At 29.4% G+C, this 23,085-nt stretch overlaps 1 long non-coding RNA gene across 1 annotated transcript; it reads left to right on the forward strand.

The window, feature by feature from the left end:
- Positions 1–12,279: 12,279 nt before the first annotated feature.
- LOC112941161 (uncharacterized) lies at positions 12,280–20,054 on the forward strand. The gene is made up of 3 exons (XR_011220273.1): positions 12,280–12,445; positions 12,558–12,682; positions 19,695–20,054. It is a non-coding gene; the product is annotated as an uncharacterized lncRNA (long non-coding RNA).
- The last annotated feature ends 3,031 nt before the right edge of the window (positions 20,055–23,085 follow it).

Consider the following 23,085-nt stretch of genomic DNA (forward strand, 5'->3'; position numbering starts at 1 on the left):
TAAACAACATAAAAAATGTTATAAATCACAATAATTAATAATTTAAAGTATTAAAAAAATCTATTAAAGACTCACAATAAAAAAAATAAATTTATTTAAATTTTAAAATTTTAAAAGTATCATATAAAATAAAATAACAAGAATATTTATATTATTAATATCGGCATAACTCGAATTGGTTCATTAATGTTTTGACATGACAAAAGAAAAAGTAAATGAATAAAGAAAACATGCATGTCGGATTAATAATAGAGAAATTTACAAACATTTTGATTGATTTGATTCCCTTAGTAGGACATGACACCCAACAAATCAGATCATTTGTACTGTTTTATTTTGCACAACACTATTTGTTGTTTTCCAGTCTGTTTGCAAAAAAATAAATAAAAACAAATTCCTACTTATATATTTTTTTAAAAAAAGATTATATCATTGTGATTTTCTGATATTTTTATCCCTTAATAACATACTCTTAAGCTTATTTCACATAATAGTTGAGTGAGATTTGTAGTATAGAAATTATTTATGTATTGATTACTAATGAAATATTATTATGTTTCATTAGAAAAAATAAATTCTATATAACTTCAAATTGACATTCAATAATTTAATAACTTTCTTTACATTAGAATCTAAAATTCATAAATTTAAAATTCTGTTGATAATTAGGGTCTAATTTACATATAAAAAATGGATCACGAAAATCTATGGTTATTCAACTAAATTCGATATATTATTTGTATAATTCTTAAAGACTTTAGAATGAACTCATGCTCAATATGATCAGATTGTTCATTGTTCTGAGCATTTATTTTAAACAACTGGGTCTTAAGTTCGATTCCTTGCAACAACTTGGATCTCTAAGCCCTAGTAATACTAAGTAATGATGCTATTACAGATCGTTTTTAAAATATGAAGTCTCGTTAGTTATAATTATAAACTAATGCTATGTTTTATAATAATGTTATTCATTATCTTTTGTTCGTCAAGTTATCATCATTATAAAATTTTGGATAATGTATAAATACCCCCTCAACTTATGTTCGAAATCTCAGAGCCACACTTATACTATAATAAGATCCTATTATCTCATGAACTTATTTTATTATTAATTTTCTACTCCTTTTTAGCCTACGTGACACTATTTTATGGACCCAACACGGTTGACTTTATTTTTCAAGTTAGTACCACGTAGATCGAAAAGCGGTAGAAAATTATTTATAAAATAAGTACAGGAATAATAGGACCTTAATATAATATAAGTGTGTCTCTAAGATTTCAAGCATAGATGAAGGGGGAGGTACTTGTACATTTTCTCTAAAATTTTAAATCTAATCTTTAAAACAATAATATATCTGTTTTTCTGAAATTCTAGATTCACCTCTTTCGATAATTATACATGCAGTAAAAATTGAGTGTTGCATGCTAAAGATTTGTCTGGAATATTTGAGTACTACAGTGTTAAAAACAGAATTTCACAATAAATGGCTTTCTGAGCAGTGTTTGGCTGGCTGGCTGGTAATTTGTTCATCCTTGTTGGAGAAATAAATTTTAGTAATAAATTTTAGTAATTTAAACTCACACATTGATATTGAAATTCAACTAAATAATATAGATAGGTACATTTAAATAAATATTTATATTTAAATTTAATTAAATTTAAATTTAGATAGACACATTTTAATTATTATATATTAAATTTTATCTAAATTAGTTCAAATCAACACATCTCTAAAAGATAAAGTGTTCCAAAAAAAAATGGAAATTAATTTGTATGGTGAAAGAGTAAATAAAGAATATATAGTTATCTTAATGGTCAGACATGTCTGGCCGAATTGGGAATCTAAATAAGTTAAAAAAAAATAAAAATAACCAAAATAAGTTACTAGTTTAAAAAGTAACTAATAGGTTTAGTAGAAATTTTTTTTTACTTTATCCAATATTTCAAACGTTTTCCTTTAATTCCATAGCGTTTATATTTTAATATATAATGGAACTATTTCTTACATTTTATAAAGTGAAAGTTTTTCTTACACTTGGTAAAGTGAAACTTTTTCTTACACTTTATAAAGTGAAAGAAAAATATACACTTTACATAAAGGAATATTTTATTTTGCTTTCTTTATGAAGTTTTTGTTGTATTTGTCATATAATTGAGATATTTTCCCTATATATGCAAAAAAATATAAGTATTTATGACATGCAATTAACTTACTTAAATAAAAATCAAGTGTTGGACATTCTGATAGTCATTTACATAAAAAATAAGCGAGGCATAAAAATTTGAGAATGTCCCAATATTTTTCGTCATTTCAAACTGTGAGGACTGATCAAAAAGATTATCTAGTCCATAACTTGGAGCAATATTCCTACCTGGTTGAAGTAAACCAATACAAAATATATAATAATAATAATAATAATAATAATAATAATAATAATAATAATAATAAATCATATAATTAATAAATAATACACAAAATGAACAAATAATAATCGAAATATAATTATTGAACATTACCAGTCACTTTCATTGATAGTTTTGTTCAAATCAAAATCATATCGAGCAGTAAGAATATTTTGTTAATGAGACATGTTAGAAAAATCAGTAGATTGAGTCATCGAAAATCCATCAACGCTATTGTGATTTTCTAATTGGGGATGAACATCGACCGATAAAGGAGAAGATTGTTGGCTAGTCTTAGACTACTTTCTAACATAGATTTCAAGTATCGTTAACTTGATTTGATCTATGTAATCATCTGAAATCCTTAGAAAGTCGGTCAACTCTTTATAGATAATTCACTCTGCAAAATTTACTTGTTTTTGTGATAAAAATGAAGTAGGTATTTTCCTACTATAATCATAATAATGCTATTTATACCCCATTCTTGTATAAATTGGTGAAAGAAATATATGATATCGGATACTAATTGAATATTTAGCATTGTGTTTGGTAGGCCGATTATAATAAACGGTATTTCCATTATGTATAATTTTGTTATCCCAATAAATTGAAGCTCTAACTTTTGGTTAAGAAGACATTATTTTGTGATTGAAATGAAGAATAATAGAAGACTAGAGATGTTGAATGTGCTATGCTTAAATGTCCTTAAATAGAGCTTGGATGGACTTTCAGAATAAAAAAGGTAAAAAAATACATAGTCTAATCATTATTTTATTTTGGGAAAAGGGTCTGATATACTCCTCAACTTTGTCATTTAGAGCTGATATACCCTTTGTTATGAAAGTGGCTCATTTATACCCCTACTTGTAAACAAATGACTCACATATACCCTTTTCCTCTAACGGGAATGAAAAAATAATAATTTTCAATCTTATTTTTTATTATTTTTTTCTAAAAAATATAATCCATATGAGTAAATTTAATCCTCATCAAACATATTTTTTTTTGGCTTTTTTTGGTTTCAATGACTAATTTATAATTATTATTTTGATAATCAAATTTATTTGTGTTTCACTAATATTCTTGTAAAACTTATTGTAGATGACCAAATTTTTTTTCGAATACGAAATTAAATTACAATACACACAAAAAGATAGTTTAATTTTTTTTCCCTTTAAACTAAGGAACGAAAGAAAAAAAAAGAATAAGAAACTCAAAATAATTATAATAAAAAAAGTTAAAAAATAATTTATGTATGAAAAAAATTAAAATATACCTTGAACTTTTATAGAAGAATCATATATACCGCTAAATAATTTTTTTTAAAAATTATAAGTAATAAATATAAATTTAAAAATAATTATTTAAGTTCCGTTAAATGAATGATATATGTGAGCCATTTTGTAACGGTAGCGATATGTGTGAGCCGTTTGTATAACGGTAAGGGCATATATGACCCACTTTTATAACGAGGAGTGTATCAGCTCCAAATGACAAAGTTGAGGGGTATATCAAACCCTTTTCCCTTTTATTTTTGTAATATGTCAAATCAATATAATTATATGACAAACACTATAAAAGCCTCATAAGAAGAGCAAAATTTGAAAATATTCCTCTTTGTAAAATGTAAGTTTTTCTTCACTTTATAAAGTGTAAGAAAAAATTCCACTTTATAAAGTATAAGAAAAACTTAAATTTTATAAAGTGTAAGAAATAGTTCCGTTATTTATTAAAATATATCCGTAATGAACTAACAGAAAACGTTTGGAATATTGGATAAAGTGAAATTTTTTCTTCCACAATCTATTTTAATTACTTTCTAATTCACTTATTTTAATGTCTATAAAATTATTTTTAATATTTTGTATATATTTTCTTTATTTATGAAGTTGTTATAGTTTTAAATTTTGTATTTTACACACTCTCTTTATTTAATTTAATAGTGTACATAAACATGCAAGTTATTATTCTTGTAGACGTTCACACCATTAGATCAAAATTACAGAAAAAAAACATCACAAAAACCTATATCAAAATTCTATCATAACCTAAGTTTAGGGCATATACACAATACGGAAAAATTAAATCCAAAAATATTATAAGACTAGAGGAGTGCTTCTGCCTTATACTAAAAGTGCAATAATAATATTCGCAGCTAATTTTTATTTTTTTTAAATTTAGATATAATAATATATAAAAAGGATAAGATATTGTAACGACCTGTTGAGTCGTTTTGAGCAGCAGATTTTATTTCTAGAAAAACAGGCTGAGACGACGGAACCCACGACGGACCGTCATGAGCACGACGGACCGTCGAGGGGTCTCGTTTCAAAACACAAAAATTCTGAAATTGGGTACTGAAAATCGACTCTCTGAACTTCGTAACGGAATGGCAGGACGGACCGTCACGGGCGTGACGGACCGTCACAAACTCTTTGGTGGAAATTGAGTCTCTGAACCTTGCGACGACCTGCAGAACGGACCGTCGCAGGCACGACGGGCCGTCACAGGTTGCGTAATCCCAGTCTGGGTCGGATTTCTTTACACGTTTTAAGGGACGTTTTGGACTATTCCTACTTTAATTATAAAGTTAGTGGGTTTTTAAGGAACGTTTTGGACTATTCCTACTTTAATTATAAAGTTAGTGGGTTTATGTTAATAAGTCTAATTACTTGGGGGTTAAAAGAGGTAACCTTGAGTAAATTAGTGGGTTATTATTGTCATCTTTTATTCTTAATTATATGCTAATTAGGGTAAATGAAAGAGGGTTTGAATAAGAAAAAGAAGAGAGCAGAAAGAGAGAGAAGGAGAATCGATAGAGAGAGACGAACGAAGAGGAAAAACACAAGGCTTTGGGAAATTCTTGCTTGATCACTAGTTTTCAGTGGAGGTAGGTTATGGTTTCTCTTACGATATTCGTAGTAAACTCTCAATAGCTAATGATATGTATTGATAATATTGTAAACCCTGCTATGTGCTTAATTGTATGCTTGCATAAATGTAATTATATAATTGTGATTATATAAGCATGATGAAGTTAATGAATCCCAAATCTTGAAAAATCCTAATCTCTTTGTTAATGATGAGGCCTTGGTATAAAAGAAGGCGTGATGAACTAAAATAATGAGATTGATGATGCCTTGGTAAGAAAGAAGGCTTGATGAATTGATAGAAGGAGATTAGGGGATCGGGTGTCACGTTCCGGTACCAGGATAGAATAGTGGATCAGGTGTCATGAACCGACACATAGAATTAGTGGATCGGGTGTCACGAATTACTGCACCAATTCTCACCCTGCCAGTGGAAGGTAAGAATTTCATTGTCTATTGTGATGCATCCTATTCGGGTTTGGGTGCAGTGCTAATGCAAGAGAAGAATGTGATTGCTTATGCTTCAAGACAATTAAAGGTGCATGAACGTAACTATCCAACTCATGATTTGGAATTGGCAGCGGTAGTGTTTGCGTTAAAGCAATGGAGACGCTATCTATATGGGGTTAAGTGTGAGGTCTATACGGATCATCGTAGCCTACAGTATGTCTTTACTCAGAAAGATTTGAACTTGAGACAGAGGATATAGATGGAACTACTGAAGGACTACGACATCACCATTTTGTATCATCCGGGGAAGGCGAATGTTGTAGCGGATGCTTTAAGTAGAAAGGTGGGAAGCATGGGAAGTCTAGCTCACTTACAAGCTTCTAGGCGTCCATTGGCTAGAGAGGTTCAGACTCTAGCTAACGACCTTATGAGATTAGAAGTAAAGGAGAAGGGAGGATTTTTAGCTTGTGTGGAGGCAAGATCTTCCTTCCTTGACAAGATTAAGGGAAAGCAGTTTAATGATGAAGAATTGATCCGAATCCAAGATAAAGTGTTGCAAGGAGAGGCTAAAGAAGCGACAATCGATGAGGAAGGTGTTTTGAGGATTAAAGGAAGGGTATGTGTACCCCGCGTTGATGATTTGATCAACGCTATTCTGACAAAGGCTCATAGTTCAAGGTATTCGATACATCCGGGTGCAACCAAGATGTACCGTGACCTAAAGCAACACTTTTGGTGGAGTAGAATGAAGCGTGATATTGTGGATTTTATTGCCAAATGTCCAAACTGTCAACAAGTAAAGTATGAACACCAAAGGCCCGGAGGAACACTTCAGAGAATGCTCATTCCGGAATGGAAATGGGAGAGAATCGCAATGGACTTCGTAGTTGGTCTTCCAAAGACGATGGGTAAGTACGACTCTATTTGGGTGATTGTTGATAGGTTAACTAAGTCTGCTCATTTTATCCTGGTTAAGGTGACTTACAATGCCGAGAAGTTAGCCAAGATGTATAATCGTTCGATTGCATGGAGTTCCACTTTCCATCATATCAGATAGAGGTACGCAGTTTACTTCTAAGTTTTGAAAAACATTGCATGCGGAATTGGGTACTAGGTTGGACCTTAGTTATGCGTTCCATCCTCAGACCGATGATCAGTCTGAGCGAACGATTCAAGTGTTGGAGGATATGCTTCGTGCGTGTGTGATAGAATTTGGTGGCCATTGGGATAACTTCTTACCCTTAGCGGAGTTTTCATACAACAATAGCTATCACTCAAGTATTGATATGGCTCCATTTGAAGCATTATATGGTAGGAGATGTAGGTCCCCTATTGGTTGGTTTGATGCATTTGAGGTTAGACCTTGGGGTACTGACCTTCTGAGGGAATCGTTAGATAAAGTGAAATCTATTCAAGAAAAGCTTCTAGTGGTGCAAAATAGGCAAAAAGAATATGCAGATCGATAGGTTAGAGACTTAGAGTTCATGGAGGGTGAACAAGTCTTGTTGAAAGTTTCGCCAATGAAAGGGGTGATGCGGTTTGGTAAAAGAGGCAAGCTAAGCCCAAGGTACATTGGTCTCTTTGAAGTACTTAAGCGAGTAGGGGAGGTGGCTTATGAGTTAGCCTGGCCTCCAGGGCTGTCCGGAGTACATCCGATATTCCATGTGTCGATGTTGAAAAGATACCATGGGGATGGAAACTACATCATCCGTTGGGATTCCGTTTTCCTTGATGAGAATTTGTCTTATGAGGAGGAGTCTGTTACTATTTTAGATAGAGAAATTCGCAAGTTGAGATCAAGGGAGATTGCATCCATCAAAGTTCAATGGAAGAATCGACCAGTCGAAGAAGCCACTTGGGAGAAAGAGGCTGATATGCGAGAAAGATACCCACACCTGTTTACAGATTCAGGTACTCTTTTTTGCCCTTGTTTTCCTTCTTGTGATCGTTCGGGGACGAATGATGGGTAAATTGGTATCTAATGTAACGATCTGTTTAGTCGTTTTGAGCAGCAGATTTTATTTCTAGAAAAACAGGCTGAGACGACGGAACCCACGACGGACCGTCATGAGCACGACGGATCGTCGAGGGGTCTCGTTTCAAAACACAGAAATTCTGAAATTGGGTACTGAAAATTGACTCTCTGAACTTCGTAACGGAATGGCAGGACGGACCGTCACAGACTCTTTGGTGGAAATTGAGTCTTTGAACCTTGCGATGACCTGCAGGACGGACCGTCGCAGGCACGACGGGCCATCACAGGTTGCGTAATTCCAGTCTGGGTTGGATTTCTTTACACGTTTTAAGGGACGTTTTGGACTATTCCTACTTTAATTATAAAGTTAGTGGGTTTATGTTAATAAGTCTAATTACTTGGGGGTTAAAAGAGATAACCTTGAGTAAATTAGTGGGTTATTATTGCCATCTTTTATTCTTAATTATATGCTAATTAGGGTAAAAGAAAGAGGGTTTGAATAAGAAAAAGAAAAGAACAGAAAGAGAGAGAAGGAGAATTGATAGAGAGAGACGAACGAAGAGGAAAAACACAAGGCTTTGGGAAATTCTTGCTTGATCACTAGTCTTCGGTGGAGGTAGGCTATGGTTTCTCTTACGATATTCGTAGTAAACTCTCAATAGCTAATGATATGTATTGATAATATTGTAAACCCTGCTATGTGCTTAATTGTATGCTTGCATGAATGTAATTATATAATTGTGATTATATAAGCATGATGAAGTTATTAAATCCCAAATCTTGAAAAACCCTAATCTCTTTGTTAATGATGAGGCCTTGGTATAAAAGAAGGCGTGACGAACTAAAATAATGAGATTGATGATGCCTTGGTAAGAAAGAAGGCTTGATGAATTGATAGAAGGAGATTAAGGGATCAGGTGCCACGTTCCGGTACCAGGATAGAATAGTGGATCGGGTGTCACGAACCGATACATAGAATTAGTGGAACGGGTGTCACGAACCGACACATAGAATTAGTGGATCGGGTGTCACGAACCGACACATAGAATTAGTGGATCGGGTGTCACGAACCGACACATAGAATTAGTGGGACGGGTGTCACGAACCGACACATAGAATTAGTGGATCGGGTGTCACGAACCGACACATAGAATTAGAGAATCGGGTGTCATGAACCGACACATAGAATTAGTGGATCGGGTGTCACGAACCGACACATAGAATTAGGAGATCGGGTGTCACGAACTGACACATAGAATTAGTGGGACGGGTGTCACGAACCGACACATAGAATTAGTGGATCGGGTGTCACGAACCGACACATAGAATTAGTGGATCGGGTGTCACGAACCGACACATAGAATTAGTGGGACGGGTGTCACGAACCGACACATAGAATTAGTAGATCGGGTGTCACGAACCAACACATAGAATTAGTGGGACGGGTTTCACGAACCGACACATAAAATTAGTGGATCGGGTGTCACGAACCGACACATAGAATTAGTGGGACGGGTGTGACGAACCGACACATAGAATTAGTGGATCGGGTGTCACGAACCGACACGTAGATGTAGGGGATCGGAGTGTCACGTACCGACACAAGAGAAATAAAGATAATGAATCTTGAAAAATGTTAATATACTCAATCTAATGAACATAATTCCCAAATGAGTATGGTATTGAGGCTTGAGTCCTCATGTGTGAACTTGAGGGTAATTGATTATGACATAGTACTTGTTGTTGCTACATGTTGAGTATCATAGTTGATTTTATGATATTAGTTGGTATATATTGATTTCTATTTTGAGTTGGCCGATGATATCTACTCAATACCCGTGTTTTGTACTGACCCCTACATTTATGTTTTCTTCTTGTTTAATTGTGGAGTACAGCAAACGTGCCGTCATCATCGACTCAACAGTCACTCTAGCCAGTCTTCATTACTCCGGATATCAGGGTGAGCTAATGCTTCTAGCTTGGACTGGATCTTACTCTTCATGTCTTGATGCCTTGAAGTTCCGGCATGGACTAGCTTTTATGTATTTTTAGCTTCTTAGAAACTCTTAGATTTAGTAATTTGAAGTAGATGTTCTTGTGATGATGACTTCCAGATTTTGGGTAATAATAGTTATTGAATTGGTTTTTATTAATGAGTTTAAGTCTTCCGCATTACTTTATGTTGATAGTACATCGAAATGTTAAGGCTTAAATTTGGTTGGTTCGCTCACAAAGGAGGGTAAGTGTGGGTGCCAGTCGTGGCCCAATTTGGGTCGTGACAGATATTACTTTTATAGTGTGATATTCTTGATGATCGAGTGCTCTCATCAGCCATTACCAATGCTATATGCTTTTCTTCTTTTGACACTTTTAAGAAAAAAAAATCATGCTTCATTTTTTTCGAAATTTATTATTCGATCCTTTTATCTTAGTTTACGTGATATTTTTTGAATTTTAAAATTAAAATAAACTTTTTTTTACTAAAAATATTTTTCTTGCAAAATATTTATTCCATACCGGTGACACACATGTATGTTAAGATACTCTTTGTCTCAATAGAAATCACTTTTAGTAACTCAAAGACAACAAAAAATATATTCCCTCTTCCGTAAGAATCCTTTTAGAATATCATTTTTCTCTTAACAACGATCGAACGAATTCAATTCACCTTTTTTTAATTTGGATTTGTATAATTTCATAATCCAAATGCATATTATAAATCTTGTTATCTGCTTTTACTAAAGTCATGTTCTAGGGGGTAAAAAGTTATCCTCAATTGATAATGATGAGAAAAAAATTAAAAAAATAAATTTTGTAGTTTAATTTGCATAATTAAATTTTTTTAATGAAGAAATCCTCTAAAGAGAGGAAGATTGTTTCTTAGAAATAAAAAAGAAAAAATTGAAGATAGAAAATTACTAACTAGAGTTCATACTCTTTAAATAAATATGAATTATTAAATTTTAAAATTAAGTTAGGTTGAAACTTTATTGGTTTGATATCCTACTTTCCTTTGACTTGATTTAAATAAGAACAAAAGGGAGATTAGGTGACGTTGGAAAAACAAAAAGATTGATGGATAAAATATATTATGACTTTGTTTACAAAAAGAATTAGTAAAAGTAAACAAAGCTGCAAAGGGAAGAGACATATTTATACCATATAGTACAAATTATGATTCATAATGGAGCATATAAAGTTGAGCGTGTGATGGAATATGTGGGGACTATCAACTTTTATTAATATGTTAAAGTATTTGTGTCAAAGTTATCTATAGTATTTTTATTTAAAAAATATTAATTATGATTTCTTTGATTAATTTATTTTAATTTATGTTTTAAAAAGTCATTTTTTATTAAATAGTAATTTTATTGAGACATTTCTAGTATTCAAGAACAATTTTACTAAGAATAAATTGAAAAAGAAATTAATTTTATCTTAAAACTTTTGGAATAATAAATATATTGAGTCAATTTTTTAAAAAATTACAATAAATAATTTGAGCCGTAATACATTCATGCAAGTGCGATCATACATAAATGAAAAATGGGCTCCATTAGGAGCATATAAAATAGAACCGAAAATCAAATCAAACTATAATTTTTGAGTCAAATTAAAAAAAAAAATTGACTAGTTGTTTGATTTGACTTGATTTGGTGTTGCAAAAAAAAAAATCTGACTATATTTGGGTTGGGTTGGTTTCAATTAAAAAAAATCAACCCGAAACCAAATCAATCCGACATTATATATATAATTTTAAATTTTTATTTTATACGTAAAAATACTTACTTTGATATAATTTTTAAATATCTCTTATATTTTTGCATAGTTTTTATCTTTTAATATATTTAATTCATGTTTGGAAGTTAGAATTCTTAATGATCTAATAAAGATTATAGTCCATACTTGTTGGTAATTATAATAAAGTTTAAATAGAAATCAAATTAATATTAATGCTAAAAAAATCAATTCAACACTAAGAATGACAATAATATTGAATATTTGTTTTTTAGTTTTACATAGATTTAGACAATTAAAATACATGATCTAATTTTTACTTTCTTTTAATATGTAGTCATGTAATTATTACCTACTAAACTTATTTTAGCATGATTTAGTACTTTAAATTATGATCCATTTCATTATGACTTATTAATTTGTAATATTTATTTTACACGATTTTATTATTACTATTTTTTATTGGATATTTTAGTGTCATAATTAATCATATCATATTTGGTGTTATTTTCTTGAGAAATAACTTAGATAGTTGCATTTTGGTAGGACTAAAGAAATACGTGAAGCACAAGTAAATTATATGTTTTTACGAATACTTTACCGAAAAACTTTGAAAATTCGAAAAAATCCAAAGTTGAAAAATCCGAGTTTTATTGGTTTGGTTCGTGAATTCAAAATTTCGACACAAATGATTTGATTTGATAATTAACTCGATCATGTACACCCATAGGCTCCCTGATCCATCCCTTCCTGCACCAAACTTAACTACACAATTTTACTTTACATATTCCCAATATTTTTCTACTCTTTTATTAAAATTCGAAAATTCCTTTTTGATACCCATGATACTTAACCGATACTTCTTTAACTTTTTACCTTGGAACTAATAATTAGACCTTTCCCATTCCTCAAAATTTTTCCCACTAAAATTTTCAGTTAACAATTTCAAGTAAATTTGAAATTCAAAAGAAACATATCCTTATTCATTCAGAGTAGAGCCCGAAATAGGTTTATCATCTTCTCCATTCTGATTTCTTCATTTTTTTTCTTTTTTGTGTATCTACTGTTTTTGTTTACAATATCATTCTAACTTCTAACAAATCTCTTGTTTTTGTTTTAGAAGCGTAAACATCAAAGTCACATGATTTGATAGTCATGACAAATTCAAGTTCTAGTAAGAGAAATTCTGCAAAGAAAAAAGGTAGAAAGATGACACCTCCAATTATTCGATCAACACTACCCATGGTATGTACATTTTCACTCATTTTCGTATCTTTTTCTTTAGTTTGATGATTCTTATTTTTTCATTTAAGTATCATTTATTTCAACTTTTCATTGCACACATGGAACATTGAATTTTGTAATACTTTTATATTTTGCACATGAACATTGATGTATCTTAGATATTTTTTATAGTATCAGTTTGATCTGTTTATTTTCTGTCACTTTATATAATGACTAATGAAATTTGTGAACCAAACTAAGAACATTTTTGGGGCAAACATTCTCTACATTTAAGATACATATATTCATAGACAGAATATCCGGATAGTATTGAATGAACCAGCCTTTACATGTCCAGAAGGACATCTTGAATGGTTAGTCATGTCATTCGGTTTAAAAACTGCGCCTCCAATTTTCAAAGAAAAATGAATTAATACAAAAGATTTGTTTTAGTATATTTAGATGATATATTAGTATTCACTAAAGATATAAAGAACACTTAGGACATTTACGTACGGTGTTTAGGTTATTTGTTAATAATGGGATAATAATTAGTAAAAAGAAAATGAAATTATGTAAGAATTACATAAATTTTGTAGGAATTATATTAGGAGAAGAAAAAATTAAACTGCAACCTCATATAGCCAAAAAAATCTTAGATATGCCAGATAGATTAAATAGTTTAAATGACTTACAAATTTTTTTAGAAATAATAAACTATGTCAGACCATTTATTAAAGATTTAGGAAAACTTGCAGGACTATTATATTCTAAGATAGGAAGCAAAGGACAGAGGAATTTTAATATAGAAGATATAAAATTAGTACAAAAAATAAAGAATAAAATAAGAAATATTTCGGATCTTAATATGCCTTTAGAATCAGATTATTTAATTATTGAAACAGATGATAGTTTAAAAGGATAGGGAGCAGTATTAAAAGCCAGATCTCATAAATATAGTCCTAACAAAGAAGAAAGAATATGTGCCTACCAAAGTGAAAAATATAAAGAAAAAGGAAATAAAAGCTAGCATAGACATTGAAATCTAGCTGTAATATATGACCTAAATAGTTTTAGAATATACATTTTAAATAAACAAGAGATATTAGTAAGGAGTAGTAAGGAGAGACTGTGAATCTATAATTAAATTTTTTTCAGAAAATTAATGATAAAAGTGATAGTAAAAGATGATGGTTAAATTTTTTAGATACTATATCTATTCATCAATCTATAGTATTTGAGCATATAAAAGGAAATTATAATCATATAGCCGATCAATTAACTAGATCACTAACAAAAATTTAAATTTTACAAAATGAGACCATTACTATCAGACAAGGGTAACAGAGTTCAACCTTTAACCCCTAACTTTGCAAACTCTTACAAACAGACAATGTTATCAAATTTACATTTTAGACCTCTAGACAATATTGATGATGTCAGAATAAAAATACTGAAGTTTGGACAACAAAACTTAATAGTATATGAATCGTCTAACTGGACATTCAGACATTTGTCTAATTGCCAACTAGACAAACAACAAACATGCCTCATAGATAATATATGAATAGCACATAATAAAAAAGACACTAAATATGTAATTGTTGTTTTAATGCTTTAGGATATTATTTTTCTAACAAAAATAAATAAAATAAATTTAAATATTATGTGGTAATTCATGGTAAAACAAATGGTGTTTTTCAGACATGGATAGAAGTCTTTGACTCTATTAAAGGTTTCAAAAAACCTCGTTTTAAAGGTTTTAATAATTTTATAGAAGCTTTAGACTATGCTAGAGGGATATTAGGACCAAATTACTATATTTCTCCATTCCTTAGACAAAATTCAGATAAAACTCCATAATATAACATCCAAAAGAATACAGACACAGTAATATTCTGTGATCATTGCTCATCCATGACCGAAGCATTTAAAAGGCTAAATCTAAAAAATGAAGCTCTAACGCAAGAAAATGCCAAGCTCAGGGAAAAACTCCGAAGAATGGAAAGCAAAGGTCACACTCAACAAGATGTACAAACTCAGACAGATACCGGGTTTTCCTTCCCTAATAAAAATGGATAACATGGGTGTGTATTCCCCACTGAATGTTAAGAAATCCACTGTATCGGATGAAGATACAATTAGTCCGATTACCGGTAGCCGGTAGACTTATCAAATCCGTTTATGGCTGTCACTTTGTCAAAAAGTGAAAATGAAGAAAGTTCATCTTCATCCTAGAATAGACGAAGACTACCACTATTTTTTACCCAAAATCTGAAACAGAAAACTAAAAAATTCCAGAAAACTAAAGACATAGAATTTCTTATTACCAAAACAGTAGAAAAACTACTCAAACAAAAATAGGAACAAGACAAACATATTATTAAATACCCAAGCCCTATTCCAAGCCAGAAAAGTAGTCAAGAAAACTCAGAAGATTACTTAGAGACGATGCAATTTGCCCAAAATCCTAATGATGATGACTCTGGGATGAGTTTTGATTCTATAGCATTGCATAATTTAAACACTTAAAAAAAAGAGAAAATAATAATAATAATATAAATATACATTATAGTATTCTGTAAAAAAATTCTGCAATCACGAGGGATGCCTCTTTAGTCAATCTGTGAGTCCCACTTTACTCACTACCACACATTTGTGGAAAAACTGTTGGGACATGCTTAAAAGTATATAAGAAATACCAGACCACAAGGACAATAATGCAAGAGAAGGAGCATTATTTCACGTGACGATGGGGCTCAAAAGCATACCCGACTGAGATGATAAGATTCTCTTTCAATTTGAAATGCGAAGATCTCTATAAAATCAGACATTATCAGTTGAGAAAAAAAATAAGAACAAAAAAAAGGAAAAAACAAAAAAAAAAAAGTTATGCCAAAAATCCCTCTTCAAAAATCTCTAGCATAAAAAAGTTCTCTATAATATAAAGTTTGTACCAAGTTTGAAGAAATTATATTTCTGTAAGTTTTTGAATTTCTCGAAAGAGAAACTTCACTCCGTTAATTATGTAAGTTTTCATATTTAAGATCTAGTAACTTACCATATATGTAAATATGTTTATTTATTTTGATATGTAAAAAATGTTTAATATGTTTTCTTTAACATGAATTTATGTTACTTAGTATATGGTTTATCTCTTAGCCCCTAAAAAGTATCGATGAATTAACCTGTAAATTCCTAGAAATCTGACAGGTCATGTTGAATGTTCTTAGGGTAGAACTGTTAATGACCATATCGGGGGTGTGGTTAAAGAAGACTGCAATTAGGAACGAAAGCTAAGTGAAAGAAATGAACAGTAATAATAGATTCATGAATGGACATAGTCCATATTTGTATCAGAGTAAGGTTGTCCAGTTAGACCTATATTTCTATATGAAAAGACATATTTATTTTAAAACAATAATTGACATAAATAAAAATCTAATTTATGAAAGACAATATTTAAAATTATTAAAATCATATAAAAAATCACTAGAAAATTATCTAGTTACTTTAGAGTTACGATTATCTTTAACATAATTATATAAATTTTTGTTAAAAACACTTCAGATAGCAGTAAGACAAGAAAAAAGTAAAGTTAGTTTAGAGATAGATCACGTAAATAAAGAAATTAGAGAAACTATAGCACGGATAAAATATTTTAAAAATAGTTCCTTCTACAATAGCCCTATAGGATAAATATATATGAGAAGACTCCATAAAAATACTAAAGAATATCGTACGGTTAAACAAGAATTATTAAGTTTATATTTCGAATATACAAAATATTTAGAGGAAATAAAATTAGTTAATAGGCAGAAAGTAAATAATCTATTATTTTCAATTAAAATATCAGAATACAAGTTATTAAGACACTTTAGATCAAGAAATATCCAGATTAGAGGCTACACGTTCCATGAGAAAACATCCTTTGACTAGAAGTGTAAGAATAAATTATTGGTATTTATATAGAGAACTAGAAGAAAAACAGAGATTAGAAAGCTATAATAGAATACTTAAATATATATGAAAATCAATTATATATACCAGAAAATTTTTATTTTCAAAGACATATAAATGAAGAATATATAAGCGTTCTAAAGTGGGAATTACAAGGAATTAGAAATAAAATTTACATTTTTATTAAAAGAATAAAAGACCATAAGGAACAGTATAAAATAACAATTTTAGGATAGAATATAGTAAAAATAGCTTCTCTAAAAAACCTAAAATATTTAGATTTACAAATAAATATTAAAAAGAAATTTAAAAGGCTAAAAGACGATAGTGTAATAAAGTGTAATTTTGAAAACGAATTTATACACTACAAAAGACTCTCAATATAATACCCTAATAGACTTAATAATTAATTTTAGCGAAAAAATTAGAGAACATAATAATAAAATTATAAAATTACTAGGTGAACAAGAAGAAGCTCAAAATAGACATAAATAGTTTTTCAACAAAATAGAAGATAATGTAGATTATATTAAAGAACAAGGAATTGAATTAAATAAAAAATTAAGCGAACTAAAAAAACAAACAAAAAGAAGTTAATAATATGTTAATTATAAGAATACAAGAGATAAAAACAGAATTGACATTATTAAAAGAAATAGTTCTTTCATGATACACTTAATGGAAATTGAGACACACAGAGAAACTATTATGTTAATAGAAAAAAGAATAACTCGTCCAACAGATTACAAAGAGTTTAATCCATCTTCAAAATCAAATCATGTTATCATAAAACAAAATACTATAGTAATAACACTATTTTTACAAATAATAACAAAATAGATAAAAATTATGATAAATTTAATTTTAAAGTTGTAATTTATTTGTAATAATAGTGTTATTATTATATTATTTTGTTTATCATAATTTTATCTATTTTGTTATTTATTTGTAAAAATAGTGTTATTACTATAGTATTTTGTTTTATGATAACTTGATCTGATTTTGAAGATGGATTAAACTCTTTGTAATCTGTTGGAAGAGTTATTCTTTTTTGTATTAACGTAATAGCTTCTCTGTGTGTCTTAGTTTCAACTAAGTGTATCATGAAAGAACTATTTCTTTTAAAATGCTAATTCTGTTTTTATCTCTTGATTCTTACAATTTATATATTATTTACTTCTTTTTGTTTGTTTTTTAGTTCGCTTAATTTTTTATTTAATTCAATTTCTTGTTCCTTTATATAATCTAAATTACTCTCTATTTTGTTGAAAAATTATTTTTGTCTATTTTGAGTTTCTTCTTGTTCACCAATTAATATTATTAATTTTATTATTATGTTCTCTAATTTTTTCGCTAAAATTTATTATTTATTCTATTAGGGTATTATATTGAGAGTCTTCTGTAGTATATAATTCGTTTTCAAAATTACACTTTATTACACTATCGTCTTTTAGCCTTTTAAATTTCTTTTCAATATTTAACTGTAAATCTAAATATTCTAGGTTTTTTAGAGAAGCTATTTTTACTATATTCTATCCTAAAGTTGTTATTTTATACTGTTTCCTATGGTCTTTTATTCTTTTAGTAAAAATGTAAATTTTATTTTTAATTTCTTGTAATTCTCACTGTAAAGCGCTTATATATTCTTCGTTTATATGTCTTTGTAAATAAATATTTAAGTTTCTATTATAGGTTTTTGCTATTTTTTGTAATCCTTGTTTTTCTTCTATTTCTCTATATAAATACCAATAATTTATTCTTACACTTCTAGTAAAAAGATGTTGTCTCATAGAACTTATAGCCTCTAATCTGGATACTTCTTGATCTAAGATGTCTTAATAACTTGTATTCTGATTTTTTAATTGAAAAATAGTATATTATTTAGTTTCTAGGTATTAACGAATTTTATTTCTTCTAAATATTTTGTATATTCGAAAAATAAACTTAATAATTCTTGTTTAACCTTATGATATTCTTTAGTATTTTTATGGGGTCTTCTCATATATATTTATCCTATAGGGCTATTGTAACAGGAACTATTTTTAAAATATTTTATCTGTGCTATAGGTTCTCTAATTTCTTTATTTACGTGATCTATATCTAAACTAACTTTACTTTTTTCTTGTCTTACTGCTATCTGAAGTGTTTTTAATAAAAATTTATATAAATATGTTAAAGATAATCGTAACTCTAAAGTAGCTAGATGATTTTCTAGTGATTTTTTATATAATTTTAATAATTTTAAATATTGTCTTTCAGAAATTAGATTTTTATTTATGGCAATTATTGTTTTAAAATAAATATGTCTTTTCATATACAAATATAGGTCTTACTGGACAATCTTGCTCTGATACCAAATATTTAGGGGGATTATTTAAATATGTATAATGGTTGGTTATTTCAGTAAAGAGTGGGGTTAGTTATTATAAATTTGTTAAATTTTCGATAAAACTTTCTATTGTGAAGTTCTACTCAGTACTCCTTTACTCCCTTGTTATGTTTATGTAGTTTTCAGTATAAGTTTCTAGTATTCTTCCTTTTTATTTTTTATGGACTGTGTCTATTTCTGAATCTATTATTACTGTTCATTTCTTTCACTTAGCTTTAGTTCCTAATTACAGTCTTCTTTAACCACACCCTGGATATGGTCATTAACAGTTCTACCTTAAGAACATTCAACATGACCTGTCAGATTCCTAGAATTTACATGTTAATCCATCTATGCTTTTTAGGGGCTAAGAGACTAACCATATACTAAGTAACATAAATTCATGTTAAAGAAAACATATTAAACAGTTTTTACATATCAAAATAAACAAACATAATTTATATATATGGGAAGTTACTAGATTTTAAATATGAAAACATACATAATTAACGGAGTGAAGTTTCCCTTTCGGGTAATTCGAAAACTTACAGAAATATAACTTCTCAAACTTAGTACAAACTTTATATTACAGAGAACTTTTTTATGCTAGGGATTTTTGAAGAGTGATTTCTTTAACTTTTTTTTTGGTTTTTCTTTTTTTTGTTCTTCTCTACTTTTCTCAACTGATAATGTCTGTTTTTATAGAGATCTTCGGACTTCAAACTTCGGATTTCAAATAGAAAGAGAATATTATCATCTCAGCCGGGTACGCTTTTGGGCCCCATCGTCACGTGAAATGATGCTCCTTCTCTTGCATTATTGTCCTTGTGATCTGGTATCTGTCTTTTATGTATGTATATATATATATATATATATATATATATATATATATATATATATATATATATATATATATATATGTATGTATGTATGTATTTGATTTTAAAATTTTCTTATTTTTCAGATGATATATCTTTCAAATATGAGATTGTAATTGGAAGCGCGACTAATCAAATGTATAATGGATGCTATGATTGGAAAGATTAAGTACTATTATATAAATTTGTTATATATATATATATATATATATATATATTTATTTATTTATTTATTTTAAAATTTTCTTATTTTTCAGTTGATATATCTTTCAAATATGAGATTGTAATTGGAAGCGTGACTAATCAAATGTATAATGGATGTTCTGATTGGAAAGATTAAGTACTATTATATAAATTTGTTATATATATATTATTGATTTTAAAATTTTCTTATTTTTCAGATGATATATCTTTCAAATATGAGATTGTAATTGGAAGCGCGACTAATTAAATGTATAATGGATGTGAACAAACACAAAAGTCCCCTTCTCAGAGCTTCTAATTCTGTTGAGTTGGGTATATTAGAGTTGAGTGCCCTAGGGGATCGTTCCGTGTGATGGATAAAAATGAATTAATTTTTAAATAACTTTTAAGTGGGCTTTAATCTGTACTTGTTTGATTACAAAGTGTAACGACTTGTTTTTGTTGTTACAGAAAAGCCAACAGTCGTAAAAAAACTTTTTCATAGTATCTTGAGATTTCCCAACCTAGTTTAGGTTTGGACGAAATTGTAGTCACTAAAAGTCTTTGAAAAAAATATGGTACTATTAGGGTGTTCCCACAATTTTCAAGTATATGTTGGCTGATTGATTTTTTCCTGGATTCACTAAACTGTGTCGCTGGTCATTTTTGAATCTAATTTCTTTTTATTCTTTAATATATATATATATATATATATATATATATATATATATATATATATATATATTTTGTAAGATGTAGCCCAATGCCAAAACATTTGTACAGAACCTGAAAGCATTTTTAACCTTCATGTTGGATTATTAACATTTTAATATTAATATTTAATATATTAAATTGCTTTATTTTGGAGTTATAAGAATGGTCATTGGTAGGTATTTGTATTTTAAACTATCAATTTAATAATGTTATTCATCTTTGACTTGGTAGCCATGTATTCATCGCGAGACAAAAGCATTCCAATAAACATTGGAATGAATAACTTCTACATCATCCATTAACATTGGTTATCCATCACTTTATTTCATTCTTAATTCAAATTTAGAAATTTAAGGTTGTGGGTGCTCTAAAGTGAAATTATAAAAAATATGTGTTAACGGTGAGATTCGAACCTTGGTACAACAACACTAAAAAAGTCTAAAGTACCCATCCAGAAGCCATTGGGTCAACTAAATCATTTATTCATTGGGTGCTCTATGTTAATTTTATACAAATACCTATCAATTTCTGCATAGATATATATATTCCGTAACAAAGTTAATGGGTGCTCGAGCACCCGGCGGACACCATGTGGGTCCGCCTCTGTTGTAACCTATGTAACCTATGAAACTCCTAAGGTCATTATCTTCACTATTTACTACCTCCATTATTTTCCTATTCATTGCTAGAAAGACTTCTTGTAGTATAAATAGTGGTGGTCTTCATTTGGTTTGGAACACACAAAAAATACAAGAGAAAACAAAGAGTGAAAGGGTTAGTCTAAAAGAGAGTTCTTATTATTTGAAGGGAGGTGTTCTTTTTTGTGGAGCTTTGGACTCAACTCTCAACTCTTGTCCAGAGATGTTGAGTTATATTTTGTGAAGACTGTTGTATCGTGGAGGGCACAAGTCAAAGAGGACTACTGCTGGACCGATGAAAACATTTGCTACAGTGGGCTTGAATCTCCTTAAAGAGAGTGAGATATCAGCGCCTCAGCCTTAAAAGATTAATTTTTTTATTTTATTTTCAATTGTAATCTTACAATTTTATGATCTTGTAAGTTTTTTCACTTTAACACTTTAAAAATAGGCACTAACTTTCTTTGCCAAAAGCTAATTACTTGTGTTAGCAAATTCTTGCTGTAGTTTGTATGTTTTATGAATACTAATGCCGACTGCATTATTAATAGGTTAAAAATTGATTAAATTCGTGCTTTTATTCACATGCCAAAAAAAGATTAATTTTGGCTGAATGACCTATTTTTTGGCTTCACATAGTAGACCAAAAAACCCATTTTTCATATTACATTTTACTTCTATATAGTAAACTTACATTGGTTATATCAATATATTTTTATAAAATTACATATTCGAATATCATGTAATATGTTAACATTAATATTTCTAAATGCAGGTACCAACCAACATATACAAATAAGGAAAAGATCAAGATATTGCAGAATTTTCAAGACACTGTAAAGAACAACTACAAGTCTCAAATATAAAAATTTTACACCATCAAAAATTTAATATACATATTTATAAAATCTTACATTGTACTTATGGGCTACTTTATTAGTAAATACATAAGTTGCATATTGCGAATTCCACAAGGAAATATTGCCATGTGGCAACAAAGGGAGTTTCCTTGGTTTTGATGTCCTAATTTGTTTTGGTTTCAATTATTTTATTAGAATTTTCTATATCTATAAATAGTCCATAGAAACAATTATTTGGGAAAACATCAATCTAGAGGGGGAGAGATGAAGATCAAAGTATAAAGTTATCAATTTTTTTAGGATTTTCTTTCTTTCTTTGTTTTTTCTTAGACATTAGTAGCTAAAACCCCTGTTCTGGGTTGTAGCTACGAATTCAATGTTGATTATATAAGGCTTATTGAATTAATTCTTGGTTGTCAACACAAGTTACTTTTATATTCTTGTTTTACTATTTCTATGCTTGCGCACCATAAGATAAATCTAGTGTCTAATTTTAAAGTCGACCCGAGTAGAGGTTAAATAGACCAGAGAATATAGAGAGCTCAATCGACCCATTAGATTGAGATGATTTGTGTTTAGGAGTGACGCCCAGACGAACAACTTGCTTGGTTATGAAATAAGATGAAATGTAAATGCTCGCCAATTAGCTTACTTATCACTGCTCAACAATGTAGTTAGGTATCTAATTGGGGTAGGCGACGAGAGGTGTGTAGCTCGACTCATACAATTAACCCTATAAACCAGTAACTTGACAACCAAAGTTAATTTTAAGCCAAAAATATGATACATGAAATCTAATATATGCTGCAATCCTGGGATTTTC

Source organism: Solanum lycopersicum, chromosome 3 (assembly GCF_036512215.1).
Source record: "Solanum lycopersicum chromosome 3, SLM_r2.1".
NCBI classification, from domain to species: domain Eukaryota; kingdom Viridiplantae; phylum Streptophyta; class Magnoliopsida; order Solanales; family Solanaceae; genus Solanum; species Solanum lycopersicum.